Source organism: Phalacrocorax carbo, assembly GCF_963921805.1.
Source record: "Phalacrocorax carbo chromosome W unlocalized genomic scaffold, bPhaCar2.1 SUPER_W_unloc_6, whole genome shotgun sequence".
Classification (NCBI taxonomy): domain Eukaryota; kingdom Metazoa; phylum Chordata; class Aves; order Suliformes; family Phalacrocoracidae; genus Phalacrocorax; species Phalacrocorax carbo.
In genome coordinates this window covers 1,010,040-1,030,495 of record NW_026990257.1, presented here as the reverse complement: position 1 = coordinate 1,030,495, position 20,456 = coordinate 1,010,040, and the positions used below count along the sequence as shown (strand labels likewise).

At 46.9% G+C, this 20,456-nt stretch overlaps 2 long non-coding RNA genes across 2 annotated transcripts; one reads left to right on the top strand and one right to left on the bottom strand.

Moving 5' to 3' along the window:
• Window positions 1-379: 379 nt before the first annotated feature.
• Window positions 380-18,601, top strand: LOC135310896 (uncharacterized). Its single transcript, XR_010370847.1, has 3 exons — window positions 380-710; window positions 17,073-17,191; window positions 17,484-18,601. It is a non-coding gene; the product is annotated as an uncharacterized LOC135310896 (long non-coding RNA).
• On the bottom strand, window positions 13,796-19,972 carry LOC135310895 (uncharacterized). Its single transcript, XR_010370846.1, has 4 exons — window positions 19,824-19,972; window positions 19,345-19,663; window positions 18,032-18,080; window positions 13,796-17,163 (listed from the first exon to the last, which is right to left on the bottom strand). It is a non-coding gene; the product is annotated as an uncharacterized LOC135310895 (long non-coding RNA).
• Window positions 19,973-20,456: the final 484 nt, after the last annotated feature.

Below are 20,456 nucleotides of genomic sequence, written 5' to 3'. Positions count from 1 at the left end.
CATGAAAACAACCAGCAAGTGGATCAGGCTGCCAAGATTGAAGTGGCTGAGGTGGATCTGGACTGGCAACATAAGGGTGAATTATTTCTAGCTCGGTGGGCCCATGACACCGCAGGCCATCAAGGAGGAGATGCAACATACAGATGGGCTCGTGAGCGAGGGGTGGACTTGAACATGGACGCTATTGCACAGGTTATCCATGAATGTGAAACATGCGCTGCAATCATGTAAGCAAAGCGGGTAAAGCCTATGTGGCATGGTGTGGAGTAAGTGAATGTGGCCTCCCGTGGGCTCATCGCCCTTATTGGATGCAAGCCGTGGGATAGAAAAACAACCCACAGAAAAACACAGAACTGAGGCCTTGATATGCTGGACAGAAGGTCAGGGGCACAGCTGGAGCAGCAAAGCAGGAGAGCGCGCTTATCTATGTTTATACCATATGTGGAACTAGTGTGATAGAACACATTCAGAGGCGGAGAGAAGGGAAAAATACTAGCTCAGGAGGCAGACTATTAAGGCTTCTCTTTTGTTAATAATGGCTTCGGCTTTGCTTGTGCATGGATACGGAGTCCGGTTCGTGAATCGCCACAAATGGTGCCCTGTGTGAGGAGCGACAAATTGACCTAATAGGTGACCTGGTGGCGATCCCCACAGGACTGAAGTGCTGCTGAAAGGAAGCAGGAGCCAGCTGGTATCCCTCATTGAGTGAGGTGAGCTGTGGGGAACTATGGGGAATAATATATCGTCTGAGGAGAAGTCAGTACTGAGCCTAATGGAGGGACTCCTATGAAAGCACAAAGTTGATATTGACCCGTAGTCATTAAAGAGAATTTTGAAGTGGGTATCAATAAACTGAGGGGGCCAATGCCGTTAACATTTTTAACTCTGAAACTTGGGACGAAGCAGGAGTTAAATTGTGGGATAGAGCAACAAGGTCGGATAAAAATGCGGCAGAGCTCTTAACTCCCTGGAGACAAATATTAGAGCTTATGCGCAAGCAGGAAGCTAGTTACCGAGATGCCGGAGAGTGTGAGTCCGCCGCTCTATCCACTGTCCCCCCAATGCCAGCTAAATCCGAGGTCCCAGGAAAAACGAAAGGCACCCGATGTAAGACTCAAGTTTACCTAGGGTCCTCGAACAGCGATGATGACCCTGATTACCCGTTCGATCCTGGACCCATTGACCCAGAGAAAGAACCTGATTTGTACCCCTAAGACCCACATGATCAAGGGCAAGCGATCCGTAAAGAGGCATTAGCCGCTGGGAATCATGAGCTGGCCACAAAGATCATAGCCCCTGTAATCTATGTTCCCAATCAACAACCGAGATGGGAAGGACTTAACTTTTCCATTATTAAGGAAATGCGACAAGGAGTGATAGAATATGGACTGGGATCCCCATATTCAAGGAATGCGTTGGGGTCAATCATGAAATCTTTTACCCTGGTGTCCCATGATTGTCTACAACCCTGCAAGGGCTATTTGTTTTACCCGGCGTTATTGATTCAGATTACTCTGGTGAAATCAAAATTATGGCCTAGACTCTCCCACTCCACCTTTGTTGCTGTACGCTTCTATGGGAGAACTTATCTTGGGCCGCATATCTCCGGGACACAGGGCTCTACCCACCCTGGGGACAGTGATGCACAGACATCAATATGATGGATACAAAATGTCCGTTTATTTAACTGCGTCACACGCTTATATAGCTCTTGCACTTCCTGTTCCTGCCACTCCTATGGGGAGGAGTCTATCTTTCCGTCACAGCTCGTGATCTTCCGGTCGCCAATCCCTGTCTATTCCCCTACATCTCCCCCTCCCCATGCTGCTAAAAGTTCTACAAAGCTACTTGCATAAGCGGATACATATTGCGGTCACGTCTATGTTCATGTAACTCTTGCAGGCGCTCTCTGATTTGTCTTAGAACACAGCATAACAATGGCAGCCCACAAGTAACCATGGTTACTACACACAACAAGATCCCCCCAATTATTACTATCCAATCCCAATTCATATCTCTCTTTTGCCGCCCTTTCCCAGTGTCGCTCTCGTTGCAATATTGCTTGCGATCTTGTCAAGGAGCTCATTTCTTTTCCCAATGGCACGGCTAGCATGAGGATCCATGTCAGCAGACCCTGCAAAGAGACAACTCAGAGAGGGATTATTCATTATACATCCTTGCACAGTTCTGCTTTCACACACTTTGCAGGCACCCATTCTCTGCGCCCTTCATTCTCAACCGCGGCGTAGCCCCTCCCCAGGCATCTCAGTTTCCATCCTCTCTCCCATTGCTCACTGCCTGGGAACCTTACTCGTACCTGCGGATAGCACTCGCCTGCTTGAGCTTTGCCAAAGTGCTTCTCCACTGCTGTAACTTGCTCCTGCCCGCGTATAAAATGATTAAGCGAATATAGTGCACGCATTAAAATAGTTTGCTGAGCTGCTACGGGTATAGCTCCCTTATACCCCTCCCCCTCCCCAAGCTGTATTATTTTTGCTTTCAAGGTGCGATGAGCACGTTCAACTATTGCCTGCCCCGTGCTATTGTAAGCAATGCCGTGTTTTAATACAATATTCCAAGCTTTACACCATTCTTCGGTACTTCGAGCCCGAAAGCACGGTCCATTGTCTGTTTTTATCTCGGTGGGCTTTCCAAGCCACGCCATTACCGTGGTCCAATGCGCGGTCAAGTGTGTTGCGGTCTGCTTCCGATGTTGAGTAGCCATGATGACTCCACTATATGTATCAATTGTAATTGCCAGGTGCCGTCCGGGGGCCAACTGTGGACATTCAGTAAAGTCAGTCTGCCAGATAGCATTTGCTTCCAGTCCTCGAGGGTTGACTCCTGCCTCCCACAATGGCGAGTGTTGACAGTAAGGACAGGTGGCTACCACTTCTCTTGCTGCTCTTATTGAGATGCCACACTCCTTTGCCAAGGCTTTAGCACCCAGGTGCAGTTGTTCATGCAGTTTCTTTGCCTCCGTCAATGTCCAGACTCCCGCGGCTGCCTCATCAGCCATGCGATTCCCCTCAATCAGTGGTCCAGGCCCCGTCTGATGACTGCGAATGTGAATTACTGTCACAGTTGCTCCTCGCTGCGATAAAGCAACCTCTAGCATCAAGGCAATTTCCGTGTGTGGTACACCCTCTCGTTTCATGGACGTGACTAATTTATACACATATAAGGAGTCTGTGCACACATTTATATGCCGATCTATATCCTTTTGCAGGGCCATCTCTAGCGCTTTTGCTTCTAGCCACTGCACACTTTTACCCTGCTCCTCATACGTCTGGTGCATCCAACTATTCTCTTCTTTCCACACTACCGCCGCTCTGTTCGTCTTCAAGGAAGTGTCTGTGAAATATGTTGGTCCTGGGTGAGGGGTATCCAAAACTCTACTATCCACACTTAAATCCACCACTTAGGCTGTCTCGGCCCACCTCTGTATCGTGCCTGTGACGATTTTCCCTGGGTACGAGTATACTGCCAATTGTATATCCTCTTCACTCTCTACCACCTTCCGCCATTTCTCCCCATTGCACGGCACTGTCAGCTTATCTGGCTCCTTCCCAAAGATTCCCTTGCTTTCCCTTCGCAGACGCCAAATCATTCCCCCGGCTACCTTGACTTTTGTGGAGAATGCATCCTTGGGAACCTTCTGATATACCCATCGCAGTGGTTTTTCTTCCCCCGCCCGTATTTGATATAGCAATCCTAATCCTCCACCGGCGGTCAGAATCCAACCTGCAATTAATTCCTCCTGAGGGTCCCACCGCCATACTCCTTCCTTTTGCATTCGACGTTCTATCATCTGCAACTGCTTGACTGCCTCAGGGTCTAAACTCCTGGGCTCCCATGGGTCGGTCCCTTTCAGCAACGCATAGAAAGGTTGCATCTCCTCACCAGTGACACGCACGAACATCCGCAACCACTGCAGTGCTCCTGCCAGCTTCTGTACATCGTGTAAATTTTTAACCTTAGGTGTAAGTTTAATAGGCTGAGCTTGTATGCAATCCCCTTCTATTCTAGCACCCAGAAATCCACACACTGGTCCTCGCTGTACCTTTGCCTCAGCTACCTGGAGGCCCTGTCCCGCAAGGCCCTTTTGGGTGTCTGAAAAGACTTGTTCACATAACACCTCGGTGGGCGCAGCTATGAGGACGTCATCCATGTAGTGGATCATGTAGATTCTCTCCTGATACTGCTGCCTTACTTGCTGCAATGCAGAAGCCACATACCTCTGGCAGATCGCTGGAGAATTTTTCATCCCCTGCGGAAGTACTGCCCACTGCCATCTACTACCTGGTTCTGCGCGGTTCACCGCGGGCAGAGTAAAGGCAAATCTCTTTCTATCATCTGGATGTAGCGGAATGCTGAAGAAGCAGTCTTTGATATCTAAAACAATGACTCGCCATCCTTTCGGGACAGCACTCAGATCTGGTAGGCCGGGTTGGAGAGGCCCCATGTCCTCCATTTGCTGATTTACTGCTCTAAGGTCATGCAGCATCCTCCATTGGTTTTTATCTTTCTTTTTTACAGCAAATATAGGGGTGTTCCACGGGCTCATCGAGGGCTCTAGGTGCCCTGCTTCGTGCTCTCGTTTTACTATAGCTCTTACAGCCTCTGTTTTCTCTGTTGTCAGGGGCCACTGCTCCACCCAGACGGGCTGTTCGGTTTTCCACACTAACTTGTGCTGACGAAGCCCCTCTGAGGCAGTGGCCCTTATGCTAAATTTTTCAACCCGATCCCCATCTGGGCAAGGGCGTCCCGCCCCAACAAGGGGCTTGCTACCCCATCTGCTACTAGTATGGTCACTACGGCCGTGAGGAGCTTCCCTGCCTCCTCGTCCATGACTTCGAGTTTCACAGGGCAAGTACTAGTCCTTGTTTGTTGTTCTCCTCCCACCCCTATTATACGTTTTCCCATGGCAAGGGGCCAAGTTGGTGGCCACCATTTGAGTGGCATCACTGTGACATCTGCCCCGGTATCCACTAATATTCCCAGGCATATCCATGCCAGGCAACTCGGCTCTTGCGGGGTAATCATCACCGCCGCCATGGGTCTCTCGTCACAGCCTATGACCAAGGCCACGCGGGGGCTGTAACCTGCAAATCTTGCTGGTTCTGCTCCCCTGCCTGAAGGTTCACTCCCCCTTGGCCCGCTACGGTGGGCCAAGCTCCTGGCACTGGCACCATGATGGGGGCCATTTGACTCACAGGAGGCGCAAATCCCCCTCGCTTCGCCCTCCTTTGGCCGTTTCCCGGCTTTGTGGTTGGACAATCTCTTGCCAGGTGTCCTGGCTTCCCACACGCCCAGCACCTCCCTACTGGGCGCGCTCCTCCTCCACTACGTCCTCCCCTTTCCGCTAGTGGGCACCCAGCTTTAAAGTGCCCTTGCCGTCCACACAAGTGACATCTCGGCCCCACCCCGGCCGCTTGCACCAGCACCTTTTCTTCGCTTCCACAGTCAGGGTTCTGGCAGATGTGCGCTCCCACACCGCCATGCTGATTCAACGCCTCCTGGTGCAAGACATGCCTGATGGTTTGACCCAATGATGCCCCCACCGCCAGGGTGCGGAGGACATCTTGTGTTTGCGGATTTGCTTGACTTGGGAGGCAATCCATAAGGACTGCCTCCTTGGCTGCTGGTGGCAATTCTGATTCTATAATAGCCTTCTGCAACCTGTCGCAAAACGTTGTAAATGGCTCTGCTAGTCCTTGCTGTATCTTTTGCCAAGGTTCTGCTTTTTTTTCATACCTGCCCACTTCGCTATACGCTCTGCGGGAACTCTCCGTTACCGCTTGCAGCTCCCTGCCCCTTAATTCTGCTGCTTGCAACTGCGGGGTTTCCAGTCCTTGACTTCTGCCAGTGAGCCGGTCAAGGGTGGTCCCTCTCAGCGGGTGGCCCGGAACTGCCGCCGCTTGCTGTACGAGGGCATGGCAGGCACTGTGCATTGCCTCCTTCGAAAGTATGTACATTGTGGGAGCCAATATTGCTTTCGCCAACTGCCTAGCATCAGAGGGGGTCAACGGCGCTGCATGCGCAGCATCTAGCAGCAATCCTACCCCTTCGTCTTTTAGCCCCTTTTCCCTAATTTCTCGCCATAAACTCCGCACTAGCTTGGCATCTATAGGCGTCCACTCCACCCCTCCTCCTGGAGCTAGTCGGACAGGGAAGATCCCGGGCATCTCTATCCTTACTCCATCGAGGCTACAATCTCTGGCTATCAGCCGCCAGTTAGGTAACTCGACTGACTGTCGCTGGGGCGCACCCTTCGTTTAAGGGTCCTGTCTGCCCCCGAGTTACTTCCCCTAGTGCGCGCATAGCCTGCTGCAGCTGCCGCAGCACTTCCTCCGCGGACCCCTCCGGAGCTGCAGCGCTCCGGACCTCCCATTTTGGCGGTCCCTCTCCTCCCTCCTTCTGATTGGTCCTCCGAGTCCCTGCTGCCTTATGCCTCTTTTTTGCGCGCTGCAGGCAATCTGCCCCATCTTCCCACATGTGGACATCGGTTTCTCCCCCAACTTCTGATTCGCTGCTACTCGAGCTTGATCTATATCCATCCTGTCCTCCCCTCCAGGCACCCCAATCCTCCTCCTCGTCTGACTCCCATCTCAAGGGTTGCCCCGGGAGCCAGTCTCGAGGGTCGGGCAGAGGGCTGTGCCGCTGCCGGCGCTGCTTTCGGCGCTGATCATCTTTCTCCTTCCGCTCCGTCACTCCCGCTGCGTCCGCCGCCACGTCACCCTCCCCGCGCGCACGTACCCGCGCCTGTGCCAAATCGTCCCAGGGGTATGCAGGGGGGCGTTCCAAAGGTCCTGTTGGCTCAACAGGGAACACCGCCGCTTCCCGATCCGCCTCTTCGGGAGCCTCAGACTGAGTCGCTGGCCAGGCTACTCCGTCCGAACTCCCCGCTTCTTCCCCATCCCCCGCGATGCTTGCCCCTGTCTGCGTCCCCACTGCCCAGCCTGGGTCTATTTCCGGGCTACTGTCGCCTGTAGCACCGTGCAGGCACCGCCGCGCCTGCCGCCACGTCTCCTGATCCTCCCGAACTTTTAATAGCAATCGGTGTATCTTTCCCCAGAGCTGTATGTACTGGGGTTTTCCCATCATAGCCCTTTCGGCTAACTCCTCTTTAATTCTCACCCAATTATCTTTATTAAATATGTCTGCGGGACTCCATATGAGCCCCTGCGTAATCATCCATTGGATGGCCTTTGAGGTAGGCGCCTTCGAAATCGAAGTACCATATTCCTTCCCCAATCCCTTCAGTACCTTTACGACTGATTCCATGGCGTGCCCGCCGTCCTGCGGCTCCCCATCCCACCCCTGCGTGCCTCAAGCTATCATTTCCCCCCGGCGAACTTGCCATGCCGCCCCGCCGATCATGTCGGGGTCACCACTTGTTGCTGTACGCTTCTATGGGAGAACTTATCTTGGGCCGCATATCTCCGGGACACAGGGCTCTACCCACCCTGGGGACAGTGATGCACAGACATCAATATGATGGATACAAAATGTCCGTTTATTTAACTGCGTCACACGCTTATATAGCTCTTGCACTTCCTGTTCCTGCCACTCCTATGGGGAGGAGTCTATCTTTCCGTCACATCCCGTGATCTTCTGGTCGCCGATCCCTGTCTATTCCCCTACACACCTTGAAATATTGTGCAAGGCTCACGAATAGCCCAGTTAGTCTACTTTAATGCCCACCCCCCACAAACCACTAACACAGTACGAGGGTGTCAAGGCTTTGCATCAACAGGAGCCCCGCATATTTTGTGGGCCCAAACAGTGAGTGCCACGCGCCCCATGCTGCACTGTACCCTGACGACGAAAGACAAGAAATCTATCCGATTAGCCGGTGTTCTTGACACTGGTGCTGATGTCACTGTCATCTCTAAAGAACTGTGGCCCAAAGACTGGCCTCTGGTGCAACTTGGGGAAGCTTTAACTGGAATTGGCGGGAATGCTTTACCTTTGCAGAGTGAAAACATGATATTAATCGAAGGGCCCGACAAACATGTAGCGTCGGTGCGCCCGTTTGTATTAGCAACACCAATTACATTATGGGGACGGGACTGTATGAGTCAGTGGGGAGTGCAAATTTGGTCAAATTTATCCTGAGGGCCACTGCGGCGCAAGCCACCTTAGAATTGACATGGGCAACACAAACTCCGGTATGGGTGGAACAGTGGGCCCTGCCTGTTGTCAAATTGCGCCATTTACACAAATTAGTTGACGAACAATTACATGCAGGACACACAGTACCTACCACTAGTCCATGGAATTCATCTGTGTTTGTCATTCAGAAGAAAAGTGGTAAATGGCGTCTCTTACATGACCTAAGGAAAATTAATGCTGTAATGGAGGATATGGGTGCACTACAACCAGGCATGCTGTCACCTGCCATGATCCCCCCGCAATTGGCATCTTACTATTATTGATTTAAAAGATTGTTTCTTTACAACTCCTTTGCATCCTAACGATGCCCCTAAATTTGCATTTTCAGTCCCTTCCATTAATATTAGTGAGCCCCACAAACGCTATCATTGGGTAGTGTTGCCACAAGGCATGAAAAAATAGCCCTATGATATGTCAATGGTTTGTAGCGAAAGCCCTATTCCCAGTACGTGAACAATTTGCTGAAGCACTTATCTATCACTATATGGATGATAGCCTTATTGCCGCAGAATCTGATGAATATATGTAAATGACCTTAGCGTTTGCATCCCACCAAATAAAGCAGGCCAGTCTGCAAATAGCACCAGAGAAGATTCAACAGGTGAGCCCATGGCTTGTCTATGTTTATACCATATACGGAGCTAATGTGATACAACATATTCAGAGGCGGAGACAATGGAAAAATACTAGGTCTTGAAGCAGACTATATTAAGGCTGATCTTTTGTAAATAAACGGCTTCACTTGTGCATGAATACGGAGTCCATGTCGTGAATCGCCAGTCATCCATTTTCCTAGGCGAAATACAATATCTTCTTTGAAGGGGTACCTTTCTCTCACACCTGACAGGACTCGCCTCCAGAGGCTGAGTGCTTGTGTTCCTTTTCCAATTCCTTTGTCAATGCCTCCTTCCCTAGAGAGGGATCCCAGCTGTTTGGCTTCTTTTCCCTCTAATTCCAGACTACTGGCCCTGTTATCCCAGCATCGGAGCAGCCAGGTGACAAATGTGCTCATCTGAACGATGGCCGAAATCTTTCCGCATATCCCGCAACTCACTCAAGGATAGGGATCAGGTAGTTTCTGTTTCTTGTATGAGTTCTTCCTCTTCCTCCTCCTCTTCTTGTGATGGCCCTGCTTCTTCATCATCTCTTTCTAAACGAGTTGACTTTCTCTTCCAAGATTTATTCTTGTGCATAGGGGCGACTGATACTGGCACGGGTTGGTCCTCTGATTCAGCTGCAATGCTTGTCACTGGGGTTGGAGTAGCTGCAGTGTCTATCGTGGGGGTTTGAGTGGCTGCAGTGCTTGTTGCTTTCCTTGTCTTTGTCTTTTTAGATCCAAAGGCCTTCTCTTTCCCTTGGGGTTACTGAAGAGTGTTAAACAGGGCTCGATAGGCATGGGCCAGGCCCCAGCACATTGCAGTGATTTGTATTTCTCTGGGATTGCCAGGGTGACAACATACTTCCTCCATATATTCTACTAATTTTTCAGGATTCTGCACTTGTTCAGGGGTGAAGTTCCACAACACTGGAGGTGCGCACCATCCTAGGCATTTGCCCATACTATCCCACATACCCTGCCACGCATAGCTATCGATCCTTGGGGCAGATCTCTGGATGATATTCTTTAATTACTTATTAACCATGACAGGGAGCAACTGGAATGCGTCGAGCTCTGCCTTGGAGTGGAAGGAGAACAAGTTGAGAGCTTGTGCATAAAAATTAAGGGGCAGGCAAATATGGGCAACACTGTTATGGGCATTTCCTACAGGCCACCTGATCAGGAAGAGGTAGTTGATGAAGCCTTCTACAGACAGCTGGAAGTAGCCTCACAATCACAGGCCCTGGTTCTCGTGGGGAAATTCAACGACCCTGATATTTGTTGGAAAAGCAACATGGCAAGGCACACACAATCCAGAAGGTTCCTGCAGAGCATCAAGGACAACTTTTTGATGCAGGTGGTGGAGGAGATAGAAGGATGCTGTATGGAGTCCTATACAGTAAGTCACACAAACTGCTGAAGCAGAAGGTGTATCGAGCAAGTTTGCAGAGGTAGTGGCCATCCAGCTGGCCTTAGACATTCCTTAATGGGAAAAGTAGCCAGCGCTCTATCTCTATACTGACTCCTGGATGGTGGCAAATGCCTTGTGGGGCTGGTTACAGCAATGGAAGCAGAGCAACTGGCAGTGCAGAGGCAAATCCATCTGGGCTGCCACATTGTGGCAAGATATTGCTGCCCGGGTAGAGAACCTGGTTGTAAAGGTACGGCATGTGGATGCTCATGTCCCCAAGAGTCGGGCCACTGAAGAACATTGGAACAACCAGCAGGTGGATCAGGCTGCCAAGATTGAAGTGGCTGAGGTGGATCTGGACTGGCAACATAAGGGTGAACTATTTCTAGCTTGGTGGGCCCTTGGTACCTCAGGCCATCAAGGGAGAGATGCAACATACAGGTGGGCTCGTGATCGAGGGGTGGACTTGACCATGGATGCTATTGCACAGATTATCCATGAATGTGAAACATGCGCTGCAATCAAGCAAGTGGAGCGGGTAAAGCCTCTGTGGTATGGGGGTCGATGGCTGAAATACAAATATGGGGAGGCCTGGCAAATTGACTATATTACACTGCCACAAACTCACCAAGGCAAGCACCATGTGCTTACAGTGGTGGAAGCCATCACTGGCTGGCTGGAAACATATCCCGTGCCCCATGCCACCCCCTGGAACACTATCCTGGGTCTCAGAAAACAAGTCCTGTGGCGACATGGCACCCCAGAAAGTACTGAGTGACACAATGGGACTCATTTCCGAAATATCCTCATAGACACCTGGGCCAAAGAGAACAGCACTGATCCGGTGTATCACATCCCTTATTATGCACCAGCCTCTGGGATAATCGAATGATATAATGGACTATTAAAGACTACACTGAGAGCAATGGGGGTTGGAACATATGAACACTGGGATACGCATTTAGCAAAAGCCATCTGATTAGTCAACACAAGGGGATCTGTCAATCGAGATGGCCCTGCCCAATCAGAACCTTCTACGTACTGTGGAAGGGGATAGAGTCCCTGTAGTGCACGTGAAAAATATGCTGTGGAAAACAGTCTGGGTTCTTCCTGCCTCAGGCAGAGGCAAGCCCATTCGTGGGATTGCTTTTGCTCGAGGACCTGGGTGCACTTGGTGGGTGATGCGGGAGGATGGAGGATTCCAGTGTGTACCTCAAGGGGATTTGATTTTGGGTGAAATCAGCCAATGAACTGAATGGTACGTTGTTAATTGCTATATAACGTTTTTTGTCATCACTACTATGATTGCTATATGCCATATCAATGGTATCATGGTGGGAACCTCAAAATAATGAAAAAAACTTTCATTGAACCAAGCAAAGTGCAGTGGTGATAAAACAAGGATTAACAGTGCAGTGGTGATGGAATGAGGACTGACTTCAGCGTGCAACAATCCAACACCACACACCCCACCTCTCTGAAAGAATCATACAGTAGATGGAACCCAAAGTCATGGACTAAATGAACTCAATGGACATTTCACAGACATTTTACAGAGGTGGTCCATAGACTAGGGGAATGATAAATGAAGTCTGTATATTCTGTTAAAGGATGAGAAGGCGGGTATGGGTTACTGAAATTTTATTGGATAGTATGGGACCTGAGCATGATGTAAATGATATGGAATAAGGGGTGGATACTGTCATGGTTTTATCTGGGATAGAGTTAATATTCTTCACTCTAGCTGGCATAGTGCTGTGCTTTGGACTTAGTATGACAACAATGTTGATAACACACAGATGTTTTGGTTGTTGCTGGGTAGTGCTTGTACTAGTCAAGGACTTTTCCACCTTCCCATGCTCTACCGGGTGCACAAGAAGCCAGGAGGAGAGGGGGCACAGCTAAGAGAGCGGATTCAAACTGGCCAAAGGGATATTCCCTATCATGTAACGTTATGCCCAGTATGTTACCTGGGAGGAGCTGGCCGGGGGAGGGAAGCAGCAGTCGTGGCTCTGGGACCGGCACTGTCGGTCGGTGGGTGGTGAGCAGTTGTAGCATTTGTTTTTCTGTTTTTTTCCCTTTTTCCCTTTTCCTTTTTATTATATTATCATTCTTGTTAATATAATAATCATTATTATAATTATTATTTTATTTTAGTTGTTAGACTGTTCTTATCTCAACTCACAAGTTTTTTTGTGCTTTTGCTCTTCTGAATCTCTCCCCCCCTTCCTACGGGGTTTGGGGGCGTGAGTGAGTGGCTGCGTGGTGTTTAGTTGCCAACTGAGGCTGAACCATGACACTCCCTCACATCAAGAGCAACTCTCCCACCTTGCCTTGCTGGCATGACTTTCCTGGAAAGCCTGTAGCCAGCCATGACCACATTCCAGTCATGTGAGCGATCCCACCATGTCTTTGTGACCGCAATCAGATCATGGCCCTGCGACTGCACACAGACCTCTAGTTCCTCCTGTTTATTCCCCATGCTGCGTGCGTTGGTGTACAGGCATTTCAGAAAGGTGCTTGAGCATACAGGTTTCCCTGGAGGGGTGCACGAGGACACACTATAGCCATGTAAACCCTTGCGGTGGTTGGTCTCCTGGTTATCATCTCATGAGGCAGCAAAGGCACCTTTGCCACTGCTGTGGTTGGCCTGTCTTGTTCCCCTGTTGGATGTGATGGCATTGGCATTGCCACTTTGGTCCCCACCCCCAAGACCCTCAGTTTAAAGCCCTCCTCAACCTAGTTGGCCAGCCTGCTGCCAAAGATTCCCTTGCCCCTTCCAGACAGGTGGAGTCTGTCCCTCCCTAGCAGGCTGTGGTTGCTGAAGAATGTCACATTGTCATAAAAGCCAAAACCCTCATGTCGGCACCAGCCATGTATCCAGGAGTTGATTTGTATTATTTGCCTATTTCTAGTGGCTCTTTTTTCTCCAGTGCATAAGATGGAGGAGAAGATAACTTGGGCACCAATATTTTTCACTCCCTCCCCCAGGGCTTTAAAGTCTTCCTTAGTTCTGCCCAGGCTCTGGCTTGCAGACAATAAATAAATCAAATTTATTTGATCATTGTTGCTTCCTTCCTTCCCTCCCCTCTCTTTTAGAAACTCAAAGTGGTTCCTGTCATTGCTAGCAATGTACCCCAGACAAACTCAGTGTCATGTGGTGGGAGGCACAAAGATAAGTTGTTAAGTTTTAGAGGCAGATCACACATCCCCTTCCAGAGGTGAGTCACACCATATTTATTTGCAAAGTAAGCTGGTTCATGTGACTGAATCTGGGTCCTCTTGGCAGAAAGAGGAAGTCTTCTCCACATCTACCTTCCCCGTCTCCTGCCCCCCAGCTGCTTCTGACTGAACTAGACAGGCTGTGTTTTCTGTCCTAGAGGGCTGAGTTGTAGTACTTTGCACCACTGCTGCGTTCATTGCAAAGATGACCATGCTTTAATAGGAGAGGAAGTGATCCCTGTGTAGAGTTGCTGTGTCGGTGTGGGTTTATAAAGCAAGCTGAGGTCTCTTGGGAGGAGAGGCACAACAGAAATGTAAGATCACAATAATTATCACCATTAAACACATACAGCAAGAAAATTAATATTTTCTACCATATAATAAAATCAGTCTTTTGTGGTGGAGTGTTGCAGCACATCTTTACAAAGAACATTGCAATAATCAGTTTATTAGACATTCACAGGAGCAAATGGGTAATGAAGGGACAGAGGGGGAGACTTTCTTTTGTCTCTTGCTTTGTTGGGAGGAGGGAAAGGCGGGGGAGGGGGGAAGGGAGATAAGAAAGAGCTGTCCTCTTACTGCAGTAGTTCTCCGTTTATTAAAAAGGAAAATGTCTGGAATTTGTGGTGAAAAGATGCCTGTTTCCATATTCATCCTGAAGTACAGAGGGGCTGACTGTAGCTGTCTTCTGTGTTTCCCCAGGACAATAAAAGAGAGCAATTTTCCTCCCCCCACCTGCATTGATTGGCAAAGCACAGGAAAGGTGGGAGCACAGAGGGGAGATGCAACGGCTTCCCTGGCTGGTACCTCCTGAGCCCTGCACGCAGCTACATGGAAACTGAGGGAATTAGACTCTTTCTGCCAGCTTCAGCAGGCTTTGTGGTGGGCCCTACAAAAACACCTCAGAGCAGTCTTGGGGCTTATTAGGCAAATGCATAGCTGAAAGTAAAGAAAAAAAGAAAAAATGTTTCTCTCTTCCTACGCTCAAATTTCCAAACTTGAGATATTATTCCTTTACCTTATATTGTAAATTATGACTGACAACACATGTAAGAATATGAGAAATAATAAATTAAAAATAAAAGATCACCCTAACATCAAAACTTGCTGATAAAATAGCATTTTAAAAATAATTTTTTTCATGTATATGGATTAGCACACCAAGGAAATGGCAGATATTAGCTGATGATAAATGTGTATGAACATATAAATCTATGTGAGTAGCTGTTGAGTCACATCTGAAGGGCTTGCTCAGACTGGAAATTGTTCTGGTGATCTCTCACATAAATAAAACTATATAACTGAAAGCTGTCCAGGGTTGATTTAAATGTGCATTCATTATTTTTTTCCATTTTATGTTTTCTCTAACAGTAATCAGCACACAGAATGGTTTTAAGTTGGGCAAGTTATTCTCTAGATAAAGAGTGTTTCAGTAATTCTTGTTACACTGAAGTAAAGCCTAAACAATCCCTGTGAAGAGAAGAGAAATAGACTTGATGCACTGAATTAGTGTTTTGAAAAATAGAGAACTGGCTTTTAATGTCTTTATTTTTCTCCCAGTTTCTTTCTTGTGGTATGCTGAGCGCAAGGGGCTTGGTCTGGTCAAACACCTTGTCATGTGCTCAGACACCTCATCATGTGCATGTCAAATGCCTTATCGAGGCCAGTGATGATCCTGTTGAAAAGGAATGGTTTCACCAGTGGCTGCATAAAAGACAGAGGATTTGGTTTGCACAATGGGCAGGTATAACTTCAGATATATGCAATTTGTATCCATTCCTTTAATATTGTGAATTGTTCCTGCTAAGCTTGTTTTAGATTGTTTATTTATGAAGTGATTGTCACGATACTAGGGATGCAATTCTGCCGTCGCTCTTCTCCTCTCAGGGTCGTCTCAGTCTGTGGATTGGGTGGGTGGGAAGAAACAAATCCTGAAGGCAAGAGTGTGCAGACCACAAACTCTGCCAGCTTCCTCGATATTGGCCCTGATGTGGCCAGTGCCCAGAAAAACCTCCTTGCCAGAAATACTGAAAGACCTATGACAAAAATGAATGAGACCCGGGTACGTCTTTCCTTTAATTCAATATTTTCAGTATTTGTGACCCTCAACAGAGCAGCATAGATAGAGCACAGCAGAAGGGCAAAAAGACTTTTTTGAAGAAGGCAAAGGAGCAATAAGTCAGAGTGACAGTGGATGCCATTTCTCTGCTCCTGTGGAGGACAGGACTGCTCTCCAATCTCTGCTCCTCATCAGCCAATGGCAGACTTCATTGGTAGGAAATTGCCAAAACAATTCCAGTGCTTCTCATATGCACCTGGATGGGGTGGCAATTAACACAGGTCTGTTCCTGCCCCTGTTGTGTACTGTCTTATTTACTGTAAAAGCTGTGTAATTGGTTTCCACCTAACATTGAGATCTTAACTGGTGGTTCATCTTATCTCTGAAGCACTTGTGAGGGTTGCAGCAATATGGATATTAGACATTTCAAAGCAGTGCTTTTTTCTGCTTACCTACATACTCTGAGATATCTGCTTTCAGATTTAAAGTCTCATTGGATCACAGCTTTATCTGACATGTTTTGCTGCAAATCATAGAATCACAGAATTGTTAAGGTTGGAAAAGACCCTTAAGATCATCGAGTCCAACCACCAACCTATCACTGCCAAGGTCACCAATAAACCATATCCTCAAGCACCGCGTCTACCCTTCTTTTAAATACCTCCAGGGATTGAGACTCCACCACCTCCCTGGGCAGCCTGTTCCGATGCCTGACAACCCTTTTGGTGAAGAAGTTTTCCCTAATATCCAACCTAAACTTCCCCTGCTGCAGCTTGAGGCCATTTCCTCTCGTCCTATTGCTTGTTACTAGGGAGAAGAGACCGACCCCCGCCTCACTACCACCTCCTTTCAGGTAGTTGTAGAGAGCGAGAAGGTCTCCCCTCAGCCTCCTCTTCTCCAGACTAAACAACCCCAGCTCCCTCAGCCGCTCCTCATAAGACTTATTCTCTAGACCCTTCACCAACTTCGTTGCCCTTCTCTGGACATGCTCCAGCACCTTGATGTCCTTCTTGTAGTGAGGGGCCCAAAACTGAACACAGTACTGCAAATTCTTTTTAACTCAGTTGCTTCTGAAGAGAGAGATGGTTGTCTCATGCAGCCCTGCAAAACCTGGGACTTGAAGCCATGCCGCTTATTTATTTTGAACACTTGGTTATTCAGAAGTGAAGGAGGCTGGGTGCATAGGGAGTCCTGAATTTTATGTGAGGCTTCCTTGTTTTCTAGGCTATAGGCACTGTGGGATTACAAACCTGGATCAGTCCTTGAGATAAGGTTTATTCAAGCCACTTTTTTTTCCTGTCTACATAACAAGAAGTCAAGAAAATCAATAGATCAAAGCAGTTGGTGCCCCAAAACTGCAGGATAGGCATTTCAGATGTTTTACTTTGAACTGGGGACAGCTTGGGTGGGACTCATCTCTCAAGCACACTGCTGCTCCAAACCAGCCATGGTTGATGGATCCCCTCTGACTCCATGTCATATCAGCACAGATACAAGTGGTCCGTAGTATCTTTACACCCGGTGCCCACTGCTGAATTTGTTCCTGGGTTATAGTGGGGAGAGAGGTGATGCCACCTTTTAATCCAGGTGTTGCCTTCATCCAGGTGTTCCTATCTGCTGGCAGCTCCCTCCCTGAACCAACCTGATGGGCCTCTGCTTCTCATCAAAGGACACTTCTTCCCATAAAGCTCAGTTCTGCTCTCAAAGAAACGTTAACAAATAGGTAAGAGTGTACATATTTTTAAAGTTGTAAAATCATGAAAGTAGTAAAAAATATGACATCTGAAGTGTACATGCAACTGCTTCTGTCACCTCCCCGTGTGATCCCTGTCCGATTGCCTGGACACTTACAAAGGTGCAAAGTAAGATGTACTGTCAGGTTACTACACTAGTTTTGGAAGTGACTGGATGTGATGGAAGCGATTGGAAGTTACTAGATGACTTCCCATCTTAACTTACAGGAATTCTGTGCTATTCGTCCTATTTGCTGGTTAATATATTTTTTTTACTCCCAGGTTTCCCATGACACTTTGAGGAAGGTCCCTGTAAACTTCTGCAAGGCACTCTCATTATTATCCTCATATCTTATTTACCTCCCCTTTTCCATAGTATCTATAAAAGCCCAGCAATGCTCAGGCTACTGATTTGCTACGAGTGTTCCTACCCTGTTGAAAAACAGTACTGGACAAGGTGACAGCAGAGCTCAATCTTCATATGTATGAAAGCTGGTGGTATCTGAAGTCTGGATAGGCAAAATTCATCTACCAAATTTTCCTTATTCCAGCTTCCACGAAAATAATATTTTTTTAAAAATCATGGTTCTCTTGCTCAGAAAATGTATTTGATTTTAAGAATGAGGTGCTGTCAGAGGTAGAGGTGTCCCAGAAAACTTGATGCTGAAGCAAAGTGATAAATTGGAAAGGAGTAAGTCACCTGGTTCAATGGAAGGCACCCAGCAGCGCCAGAAGGCTTAAACGTGAAATGGCTGAGCTGAAGCAAACAAAACCACACTGGAACTGGAAAATTTATCTGAAAATTTATGCATGGAAAATGCTGTATTTACCTTCAAAAGTGAATAACCTGGAAAATCTGGCATGCCAGTTTTTGGACTGCTGGAATTATAATTAAAACAATAGAAAAGCATTAAAGATCACAATGTAGTCTAATTAGCACAGTTTCTTCAAACAAAAATGGTGCCTCCTTAATCTCCTAGAATGTACTAATAAAAGAATAGGGGATAAAATTTATTTGGACTTCTGATAGCTTTTAGTATAGTCCACCAAGTAAAGCTACAAAAGAAACACAGTGGCCAAGTACACAGAGGAAAAACTCTCCTGCTTTGGAAACTCACTAAGGGACATAAAAGGAGAAGAAGCTGTAAATTACTGAAATGGCAAAGTTTAACAGTGGGAACTTTTGATTGTGTTTTTAATAGAACAGGTTTCTGCTTTAAAAAAAGAGGGAAATTTATTTTAAATGCATTGTCTCACAGGAAGGTGTTGATTTAAATGAAATTTGCTATGGAAAAGGTCAAAATGAATCATATGAACTTTACAGATTTAATTATGTTGCAGTGTTTCATTATAACTAGAATTTCCTTTCGTGACATGAACATTTAATGTTACTATTTTACTTCTATTTACAATTTACTACAAAAGTCAAACTGCTGAAATTAAACATATCAAAACTTCTGTTCTGCATGAAATTGAATTTTTTTTTCTAGACAAAAGCTTTCAAACTACTGACATTTTCTTTAGGATGGTGCTTTATTTCATTGCATAATAAAAAAGATTGACCAAGTCCCACTCTAGAATTAGCATTCCCTAAGCTATTTGTTAAAATCAAAAAAGAAGTTGGGAAGTTGAGTTAGAGCTCTTGCAACAACCCTCATGTCAATGTTAATCAAGCACTGAAAAGATTTAGAGGAAATTTCCATGCTGAGACAAGAAAGATGAACACGGGGCATCAGTGTGGCAGGTGAAGCTCAGTGGTGCTATCTGAAATGTAAGGGGAGCAATGGTCTGTCCTATGCATACATTATTTTTCAGATGCTAAGGCCATGTCTACAGGGCACATCTGCAATGAGTATACTTATTTCAGTACCCAACAGAGCTCATTCATTGTGCTCACAAATAGTGCTGTGTGGAGATATCAGTAATTAAGTGCAGATATTCAGAAAATAGACCCAGAGTATAATTTTCCAAAGCATATAAGTCACCTGGGAGTCATCGCTATGGACAAACAAATGAAGACCTTATCTCAGCAACAGCAACAGTCAGCAATGCTACCAGGGTGCAAAGGTCCATCATGTACAGACTGAAGAATAACATACAAGAGGCCACAGTGCAATTATATAAATCAAGCACATGCTCTCACCTGGAAGGCTGCGTTCAGTTCTCATCACTCCATCCCACAGATGTGACAGAAATGGTAAAAACTCAGGGACAACTTCAGAGACAAGGAAAGTCTAGAGGACTGGAAAAGCTTTCATAACATGAGCTGTGGAAAAGACCAGGAGCACTTATATATGTGTTTTGCCCTGCAACGAACATCCCAAGGTCAAAAGGCTGCTGAGCTCTATCCTCTGAGTGAGCAGTGGCATTAAGATGCATGTGAACATGAGCCCATGTGAAGAATGTGTGTGACTCCAGCCTCAGGAAATGGCTTCAATTGAGCTTCTCAGTGCAGGCTGATCCTGCATGCAGAGCACAAAAGAGAAAGGGATACAGTGTAAGTATGTCAAATAATGAAAAGGAAAAGGTACATTAATAAAGCCATATTTAATTAAGCTAAAGATGTTGCATTAAAAATTAAATAATTGCTTTTCCACACATCACATAAACCAGATTACAGACCTTGCCACCATGCAGATCCGAGCCAGATTTAGCAGAGTTCAAAACAGAACTAGGAGCAGAGGTAGACTGCAGGAACATACAGTGGTAAAGTGATAAACAGTTTTCAGCAGAGCTCTGTAATTGTAAACAGTCTTGCATTAGGGTATATAGTCTTTCTGTAATGGGAGTTGGACAGAAAAATTAATTCAATTATCTTTAAGATTGAGTTTTGATTTTTTTTAATGTAGTACTGAAAGTCTTTAGACTTTGTGGAAATCACCTAGTTCATAGAGAATATTATACCTAATGTATAACTGCTAAATCAATTTAGAGAATGCCCTTGAGAGAATGATACCATCCAAAGAATTCTTCAAACATAGTTCTAAATTATATAAAAAATATACTTTCTGATTTGAGCCCTGTAAGTGTTTTCTGTACAGGTAAGAATAAAGCTCGATAGTTTCTCTCTGAAACCAGTTTGATTGATACAAGTACTCTATAGAGAGGGCTTTAGCACATTCACATGTTCTGCGGGCAAGATCTCTCACATTACAACAGGAAAGGCTCCTAAAGCATTGGGGTTTTGCCAAGGGGTTTTTCCCCACAGAAGTGTGAGGCAAATGTGTTGGAGCATGGCTGCAGAGGTCAGGAGTG